General features: G+C 36.0%; 1 pseudogene; it reads right to left on the reverse strand.

The window, feature by feature from the left end:
• Window positions 1–6,372: 6,372 nt before the first annotated feature.
• Window positions 6,373–6,869, reverse strand: LOC115833147 (annotated as a pseudogene).
• Window positions 6,870–10,795: the final 3,926 nt, after the last annotated feature.

Consider the following 10,795-nt stretch of genomic DNA (forward strand, 5'->3'; position numbering starts at 1 on the left):
AAGGAAAGTTTTATCTTAAAAAGTTTAGAAAAAAAAGGATAGTCCAAGTAATCATAAGACATTACTTTGGGTTGCTGTGCAAAATATCAACAAGTCTGTGAAAAAGTATTCCCTTGAAACTCTATTTTCTCTTGATTACAAAGACAGTTTATATATTACAGTAATACTACCACCCAGCCTCTGACTTTCCCCAATTTTTCTTTCCAGCCAAATATTTCTCAAATATTTCTACTTATTTTATTCTTCCATGTTCTCTTTCACAATGTTCCTTCTGCCTGAAACACTAATCTCTTAAAAACCTCTCCTTCCTTTTATCTCTGTCATTTTTTATTTAGGGTCTTGTCCTCCTACCCTAGCCTTTTTAGGAACTTTTTACATCTTATGAATACGAAATAGTTGTACATATTTAGGGAGTACATGTGATATGTTGATACAAGCACGCAATGTGTAATGATAAAACCAGGGTAATTGGGATGTCCATAATCTCAAGAACTTATCATTTCTTTGTGTTTAGAATATTGCGATTCTATTATTTTTACCATTTTGAAATACATAGTAAATTATTGTTAGCTACAGTCATTCTATTGTGCTACTGAGCACTAGATCTTATTTCTTCTAACAGTATTTTTGTACCCATTGACCAACCACTCTTTATCTTCCCTTTTCCAATACCTTCCCAGCCTCTGGTAGCCATCATTTTATTCTCTGTCTCCATGAGTTTATTTAGTTTTTAGCTCCCACATATGAGTGAGAACATGCAATATTTGTCTTCCTGGGCCTGAAGTATTTCACTTAACATGTCTTCCAGTTCTATTAATGTTGCTGCAAATGGCAGGATTTTCTTTTCTATGGCTAAAAAACATGTCACTGTAGATGTGTACTACATTTTCTTTATCCTTTTGTCTGTTGATGGACACTTAGGTTGATTCCAAATCTTGGTTATTTGAATAGTGCTGCAGTAAACATGGAAGTGCAGATATCTCTTTGATACACTGGTTTCCTTTTTTCTTGACATACACCCAGTGGTGAAATTACTGGATCATATGGTAGTTCTGCTTTTAGATTTTGAGGGACCGCCATACTGTTCACCATAGTGGCTGTAATAATTTACATTCCCACCAAGAGTCTATGAGGGCTTCCCTTTCCCACATCCTCACCAGCATCCGTTATTGCATGTCTTTTGGATAAATGCCATTTTAAAAGGGATAAGTTGATAACTCATTGCAGTTTTTATTTACATTTCTCAGATTGTTAGTGATATTGAGCATTTGTGCACATACCTGGCCTCTTGGAAAGCTTATGCTTACATGTCCTAATGACTCCCTTAATTATGATTACACTTATAAACCGTAACTCTCCATGTTGCATTTTCTATACTCTTTACATTCTAAATTTCCAATTTAAGCGTATTTATTTAAACACGTTTTTATGTTATTCTAGGACTGGGAATATTTTACTTATCTTTATACTCCCACCCAATCCCCGTTCCCACTGTAACCCCAAACATACAGTGCACATATTCAACATTTAGTAAATATTTGTTTCCATTTATAGACTAAATGACAGTTCCTTTTTATTGTCTTTTTTCCTGTGCTGTTTTCTTTACCTTTCTCTTGTTCCATCACAGTAACTAATATTTTTTAATATAAATGCCACATTGAAGCAATGCAAATAACTTGGCGCTCTAAGAAGCGAGAGTCCTAATTATTAATGTGAAAGTTTCAGAAGCAGTAAAGTGACAGCAGTACATTCCCCTTATCAAACAGGGCTGCGATTACAACCAGCAGTTTCCAGCTCATCCTGTTCAGATTTGCGTTTTCATTACATGACTCTGGAAATTTGGTAATAATAAGTTACTATTCGTTTCTTTCCCTTCATTCGTATGTTCACTCAATACGGTTATGCATGCATCTCTATTAAGCTTTGCATTTGAAACCAATTGTCCCCTGTAAAAGCTCAAGTGGACAGACATTCCCCCAACAAATACTTTTTATGAAAAGATCAATGTCCTATTATGCTCTACAGAGAAGAAGTATCTAAGCACATTCTGGTTTTTAACAAGCAGTGGGAAAATTACAAACTAAATCAATATGTCCAACAGAATGCCTGCTCATTTGCCACTGACTCAGGCTATTCCTGGAGATTCTTCTGCAGCTGTCTTTTTTCTACATTTTGTTTTCGGAACTGACACATGGAAACTTGAGGACTGAAATACTAAGACTTCAAAGCTCCCACTCTGTGTGGGCAACATCTTTCACTGGCAGCAGGGATGACACAAACGCTTTCATCATTGGGCTGAATAATAAGCCTTCCTCCCGGGGGTAACTCTATGCAGAAAGCTCCCTGCACCCATTATGTCAGACTACAATTGAGCAACTTGAGGAATGCTGGCCCACTTGCACATACGATATTTGTATATTTTGCAGGCTTTTGTCCCAGTGATTATCGTAAGGCTATATTTTGAGGTTAAAAAAATAGTCATTGAAATTTCTGTTCTGGGCATTTAAAAAAATACTCTGAGTCCTACAAAATGAAATTATTGTTTTGTGCTAAAATACGACTCTTAATTTAGATTTTCCTACAGAGACTATTACAACCATAGAAAAATCAAAACTATTTCTCAAGCATTTGAAGCCAAAATATTCAGTTTTTTTTCTTTCAAAAGCATCAGTTTGGTGAAAAACTGATTTTTTGAATCCAAATACAACAACAAAAAGCATGCACCACTGCTCATAAACAGTTATGTTTATATCACAAATGGCAATTAAGGTAATAGGAATTTCCGAGTTGTATTGTGTTCACATTTTTGGATTATATAAATATAGGTACTGCTTTTAAAGAACTACATTAAAATATATTATTCACAAACTTTCTCAATAACGTAGCTTTCTATGGACATGGTAAATGCTTTCATTTAAACATTTTGCAGTCTGTCTGTAACATTACAATCTTTTACATAAACCTAAGTCTCCAAGGCAATAGTTTCTGCTACTTTCTTGCCACGTAAGCGAATTGCCTGAAAACTCATTGTATCTTTGATTCAGGATTGAAATATAACCTTGAATTACAAGACATAGTCAATCTCCCTGTGACAGGTAGAGGCTTAGCCCTTGTGACACAAGTCTACCTAAAAGGCTCCCTTACAGATTCATTACTTGAATTCTTTTTTTTAATATGAAAGAAAATCACAAATCATTCTGGAAGTTCTGCGGCTTGTTTTCTGCAGCAAATACAAAGCTTTTCTAAGACTACCAAGAGATGAGAGGAGTGCCTATGATTCTAATATTGTATAAACATTTGATATACTAAGGAATTTCCATTTAAAAAACCATGGAACCATTTCCACACCCTATCAAATTGGAAAACCTTATGAAAACAGTTACTACAGAAAAATAATGCATGGAAGTGAAGTCACTCACCACCTAGAATGAATAAATTAGTAGTTACGTAAAGAGGTGATGCAAAATACAAAGTTAAGAAATAATAATTCACGTATTTTGGCTGTTGGATCTGACTTAAATGTGACATAATTGGGATTGAATTGATGTAGAGAATGAGTTTGTGGTTGCCATAAGCAGTAGTAACAGTAATTTTTGTTTTTTTGAGAAAGGTCATTCTCTGTCTCCCAGGCTGGAGTACAGTGGCACAATCATAGCTCACTGCAGCCTCAACCCTGCCTGGTAGCCGCCAGGGTTAAACTTCCCTTTTACCTCCTGAATTTTTGCGAAAAATCAATTCACAAAGGCAGATTAATAGAAGAAAAGGCATTCAAATGTATTAGCGTGCCTGGGGGTGGGTGTGGGAGGGAATTACAGAGTGATTTTCCCACCATGCAATAGGGAACCAACGATTATATAGCCTCCTTCTTCGAGAACAAGAGATGGGGAAGTATGGATGATTTTAGGGGATAGTAAATAATTTTCAGGGGAATTCAATGGGCTTAAACAACATACAGTGATGTGGGATAAAGTCTGTTGAGCCCCTGAGCAGACAACAGTTTGTAACAAAATTCTGTCCGGGTGTGTTGACAGACTTCAGTCTTTCTTCCCACCGTATGATTTCAGTTAATGAAAATTCAGGGAAGAGACCAGAGGTAATTGTTTTCTTATTTAGTAAGTCCAAACTTTAGGCAGATAAGGGAACTTCAGAGAACAATTTGATCCTGTGATTTGGGAGACACAGAAGATTGAGAGCCAGGAAGCGTGGTGTGGGCAGAGAGATATGGAATCTTTTTCTGTTCAGCATGTCAAATAACCCTATTTTGGGGTAATGGTTTTTGAACCCCAACACTAAAAATGGAAACTTATTTGAAAATAGGGTCTTTGCTTTCCTGTTCAGATATAATTAGTTAAGGATCTCAAGATGATATCATACTGGATTTAGGGTTATCCCTGAAGTCAAAGTTGCTGTCAACCACCAGATGCCAGGAGAGAGAGAGGCTTGGAATGGTTTCTCCCTCAGAGCCTCCAGAAGGAACCAACCTTGCCAACAATTTACTTTCAGACTTCCAGCCTTCCGAACTGTGAGAAAATGCATTTCCTTTTTCTTAAGCCATCTAGATTCTGGTAATGTTTGATGGAAGCCCTAGGAAACTAATACAGCATGTAAGTAAGGTGAAAGCTAGTAAGAACTATATTAGTCCTTTCTCATGCTGCTATAAAGAACTGCCCAAGGCTGGGTAATTTATAAAGGAAAGATGTTTAATTGGTTCACAGTTCCACGTTGCTAGGGAGGCCTCAGGAAACCTACAGTCATGGACGAAGGCATAGGAGAAGCAGGCACCTTCTTCACAGGGTAGCAGAATGGAGTGGGTGTTGAGGGAAGGGGAAAGCCCCTTATAAAACCATCAGATCTCTTGACAACTCACTCACTGTCACAAGAACAGCATGGGGGATTCTGATAATTCTGATACAATTATCTCCACCTGGTCCTGCCCTTGACACTCAGGGATTATTGGAACTACAATTCAAGATGAGATTTGGGTGGGGACACAGCCTAACCATATCAAGAACAAAGAACCTAGGTAATTATAAAGAAATAAAGTTAAATATTACAAAAATAGAGCTCTCTATAATGAACATCAAAATCTGTGATTTAATAAGGCAGTAATGTTTCATTTGTGTTTATTTTATATTTTTAAATATTCAACACTAGGAGTATATTTCTTAATTACGGTTTTTAAGTGCAAGAAGTATATGTTATTCCAAGCATAAACTATGATGTTTGTTGATATATTTTCATAGCTTCAAAGAATTTTTGAGCAGTAAGGCACTTTGTAGTTATCTCTTCTGAACTCTTAATTTTGGAGAAAGTTCTGTGACTTATTTCAAAATTACACATCTAGACAGAGTACCTGGTTATGAATCCTTACCCTCAATTTCCAGTCCCATACCCACATCATCAATTAAAATAGGCCTGAAAAATTATTAAAGCCTAGTTAGTAGGTAATAACTCTGGTTCTGGTTGTATTTATATACTAGGAAACAGCATTTAATTTTTTACTTTGGGAAAAATAAGGTTCATTGGATATTTTTAAATTTCAGTGTATATTAGTCCAGTCTCATGCTGCTAATAAAGACATAACTGAGACTGGGTAATTTATATAGGAAAGAGGTTTAATTGACTCACAGTTCAGCATGGCTGGGGAAGCCTCAGGAAACTTATAATCATGGCGGAAGGGGAAGCAAACACGTCCTTCTTCACAAAGAAGCAGCAAAGAAAAGTGCAGCGTGAAGCGGGGTTGGCGGAAGCCCCTTATAAAACCATCAGATCTGGTGAGAACTCACTCACTAACACAAGAAAATGATGAAGGCAACCGCCCCCATGGTTCAATTGTATCTCACTGGGTCCCACCAACAACACATGGGAATTCTGGGAGCTACAATTCAAGATGAGATTTGGGTGGGAACAGAGCCAAACCATATCACACTCAAATTGAAGACATGTATGTATCAATTTTCTAGAGAATTATTTTTTGTAATGGCTATGCAAAATACACTTTGCTAATTAAGTTTAAATAGGCCCAACCAAATGTGATTCTGCCTTCCTTCCACAACCCCATCAGTAAAGAAAAGGAAAGATATTGATGGTCTTCACTGGTATGTAATTTTTATGTATTTTTATCTATGAGAATATGCATTCTTTTTATAGTAATTCTTTTTTGTTGTTATTTAGTTTTTATTTTATAATCATAAACTTGACTCTACAATCCAGCTAAGCATGGAAGGGAACAAGGAAAACATGGAACCCAAAGGGAACTGCATCAAGAGCACAAAGATGATAGCATACTGAGAGCAAGTGGGGTAGAGGTGGGCTTTCCTGTGCAACAGAAGGAATGGTCTAGCGGTGAAGATAAAACACAAGTCAAACCTATTAGAGTTGTCCACTGTCAGCAATGGTGATCTTCTTGCTGGTCTTGCCATTTGTGGACCCAAGGCACTCCATGGCTTCCACAATACTCATGCCTTCTTTCACCTTGCCAAAGACCACATGCATGCCATCCAACCACTCAGTCATGGCAATGCAGATGAAAAACTGGGAACCATTTGTGTTGGGTCCAGCACATTCTCCATGGACAAGATGCCAGGACCTGTATAATTTAGGACGAATTTCTCATCATCAAATTTCTCCCTGTAGATGGACTTGCCACCAGTGCCATTATGCTGTGTGAAGTCACCACCCTGACACATAAACCCAGGAATAATTCTGTGAAAGTAGGAACCCTTATAACCAAATCCTTTCTCTCTAATGCTCAGAGCATAAAAATTTTCTGCTGTCTTTGGAATCTTGTCTGCAAACAGCTCAAAGGAGACACGTCTCAGGAGCTAACCATCCACGGTGATGTCTAAGAACCTGGTGGGGTTGACCATGGCTGATAGTACGGGGCTCCTGGCAGGGGTGGCATCTGCAAAGCCATAGTAATTCTTTTAATTTGTTGGCAATTATTAAGTAAACTTAAATTTGGTATTATTTATGTTTTATATGAGAAGACAGAAACAAAGTTAGCAAGGTCATTTACGTTATTTTTTTGAGATTTTCTAGCCACCATATGTATACATTGTTTTGCTGTTAATTCAGTCTAAAATATGCTTTGTAGCTTTTTTATTCACCATATTATACAGAAATTACATTGACTGCTGTTTCAAATTAATCACTAAGATTTTAGAAAACAGACTGTTGTATGAACAATATTCACATTTAGTATTTTAGATAAGCCTCATTTCGTCTAAATGCTGATAAGTAGGAAAGTTATAATTAGAACATTACAAAATATGATCTTAAAATTCAGGTTGAGCTGTCCTTTGAATTCATCTCCACAATATTTGCATACATTCATTAACTTCAGATGTAATTGGAAGGCACATAATTAATGCAATGGTTCTGAATGTTTATCAAATTACCACCAATCATCACGGTTTCTTGATGATGCTCGGCAACACGGTGCATGGACATCAATAAAATTCTAATTATGAATTACTAATTGTAATGACTCCACCAGGCCTAAAATACAGCATCACTGTTTAAATTAAATTAAGTTAGTTTTATTGACTTAATTATTGAAGGATGAGCTGTTTCAAGCAGTAAAATTTTGAACTGACATTTTAAATGATTTCTACTGTTATAATGAATGTCAATTCTTCTCAAAGAGGGTACAACAAACAGAAAGATGCCGAGGGTAATAGGTCATACGAATTAACACATGCTTGCTTATCAGATGCCGGGAAGTGAAAGGAGTGTTAAAATATATTCATCCATTTTTATTTCAGCTGTTCATTTTAAAAAGAAGAAACATAAAAATATAGAAGCAATGACCTACCATGAATTTCTAGACAAACCTTGTTTACATTCCATGAATGTAAATATACATAACATTTATTAAAACAACAACAAAGACTACCACCCATTCTCTATTGTTTTTGCGTACAGCACTGTTATGCTGAATCTGCATCTCTCCAAGTTTCAATTCCTCTGCTCTCCATCAGCGAAGCGATCATTCTCTAGTAAGTCTTTTCATATTATAAATTCTAGAAGAGTAATCTTTTAATGAATTAAATTATGAATTTAAAGAACAACTCAAAATTAATTAATTCCAGACCTCATCATATTGAAACTTGCCTCAGAAACACAGGCAAACCCAAATTGTTTCCAACTTCAAACTATTACTTTTAGTTGGAAACACGTGTTAATTGTTTAGGTATACCAAAATTAACATCTTAATTATATTTTTCACATTCTTTCTGACAAGTAGAGTACATGTGCCATAGAAGATATTGCCTGTATTAGCAAATACCTTCTGTCTGATATTCACATACTCAGCTCTCTTCAGAGGTGATTTATTCATGTGACCTCCAGCTATGAAGCTTTGGGTAAAAATAAGAACAAAACAAACAAACAAGAAATAACTTCTGTACTGATCAGCCTTCATGGTTTTATTATTGGCAGTTTTACCACTATGAAATTTAAGTAAATATTTTCTAGACCTTGTAAAGTTGAAAAAGGCCTCCTAGTTTATATGAAAGACGCCCTCCTTCCTCATCTAAATAGTTTTCACTTTGCAACAAAGCTACCGTATTTACCACCTGTATGTGTTCTTAGTGGTAAAATCAGTCTAAAAATAACAATGTTTTATCTTTCAGATTGAAGTAATCTACTCCTAAAGCTGAACCCATTAGAATTCTGGATGATAATCTTGGTGATTTCTTAAAGCTTCATTGCAAATTTTCCAAGGCAGAAATTTTGACTATAATAAATGCCAGCTGCTATCATCTTTAAAAGCATAAAATGCTTCAACTTCTTAAATAGCATACATCTTTTAAAATCTACATTACCCTATTTGCTAATTTGTTACTTCTCTCTTTTGTTGCGTCATCCTGAGAGAGGAAGGGAGCTCAAATATCCCAAACACAATTGATATCATCATCCTCTGGCCGTGATTTTTCTTTTCTCCTTTGTTCACAGAAGGCAATGGATAAACCCATGTCTATATCACAATTCCAAAGTAGCCAACTGATCATTGACTCTCGTGGTTCTCTCAACAACTATCATTCCTTACCAGTCCTTGTGTTGCTAAGCTTCTAGCTATTATTTCTTCTGATTTTTTTTCTTACAAAAGAGGATATAATGGCATTTATATGAAGGCTATTTCATGAAAATTTACCTTGGTGCAAGTGATATGAGCTATTAAATCCATCTTTTGGCCAGACATTCCATTCTGCCTTAGAAAACCCAATAGTAATCCAAGAAAGACATGGAAACATGAAATTAACACTTATTTCTAAGAGTTGTAATTGCTATGAGTTTTCAGCATATCTTAGCCCATTTGGAGAGAGAGGATTTTCTTGGAGCTTTCTTGAACCTGGAGAGCTTTTGGAATAGTACTTTCCCAGGAGTCTGAGATGTTTCTTTGTTTTATTTTAGGATAGCTTTGGTGCTTTCTCTGAGGGTGGCTTAGGGTGAATGGCATTGACCAAGATGGCCTTAAAATTCCCCTTAGCTTGACCGAACTTTATACAGGCTTCTTTTTGTTTCTAGGTAACTGGCCTCCCTCTCACTCTGGACCAGGTGGGCTAACCACAGAGGATCCTGACCTTCCTTCCCCCTATCCCTTACAGAACCCAGGTTACCCAATCACAGAGCAAAACATTCCAAGAAGGAGGCCCTAACAACAAACTTAATATATAACTTAATGTACTAGACACACCCCATTGATCAACCTCCCTGCAACATCATTTGTTACTTTTCCACTAACTCACCACAGCTCTTAAAAACCCTACCATTCTTTGTTACAGAAGAGGTAAGTTCAGACTTAATTATTGCCTCTCTCCCAATTGCAATAGTCTTGAATAAAATAATAATTGCCTGTTTAACATTGTCTGATGAAATTTTTCTTGACAACCATGAATAAAAGCAGTGATGTTCCATACCTGTTGCATGCAATGCTTGAACAATGATATACAATAGGAGAATTTGAGTGACACCTTGCCAGTGATCACTTCAATAAATATGAACAGCGGTGGCTTCTTTGGAATAATTTTAATTCACTTTAACAGATAATTGGAAGTTGTATTAATTGTTGGTATTAAAAGATAGAGACTGAGAAATACAATAAAGGATAATGGAAAAGAGCCAGAAAGTAATAAATTTGCCAATTAATAGAAATTATCTGTATTAAGCTCTTACAGGACGCTTCAAAAGTGTTGAAATGGGAGCTGCAACAATGGACATGCACATCAAATAGAATGTCCTGCTGTTAACTCTTATTTACTAATCTCGCAGTTAATATCAATTACTACATGGCATCAACCCTTCTCTGCACTATATTGTTGACAATAGGACACCCGCATTCTAATTATTTTTGAAGTTAGAGACATGTCCAGTGCTTCCTTTCAACAAACCAGTATACTCTGGGTAGATATGCTCCCCCTGGCCTACTCTCAACAGGGTTCATAAAACAGGCTTACAACTGAGATTTATTTTCCTCTGTTCAAATGAAAGACATGTTGTATTCTGATATTAATACTAACGAAGACTTCGGCTCTATTCACTCTGCAAATGATGCCCCCAGGGTAGATGAGGAAGAATCTTCAATCAATGTGTGCATAGTTTTGTATTGGCTTATTTATTTTACTTTCAGTGTCCATAACTCCTGTCACTATTAGAATATTCAATTATAATTTAGTCCAAAGTGCTATAAAAATAGTTTTCTCTTAATTACACTATGTCCTTTTATCTGCACATTATTTTTAAAAAATAACTCAGTGTATTCCACTTATGGTTATACTGAACAACAATTTGA

This window comes from Nomascus leucogenys, chromosome 25 (genome assembly GCF_006542625.1).
Source record: "Nomascus leucogenys isolate Asia chromosome 25, Asia_NLE_v1, whole genome shotgun sequence".
NCBI classification, from domain to species: Eukaryota; Metazoa; Chordata; class Mammalia; order Primates; family Hylobatidae; genus Nomascus; species Nomascus leucogenys.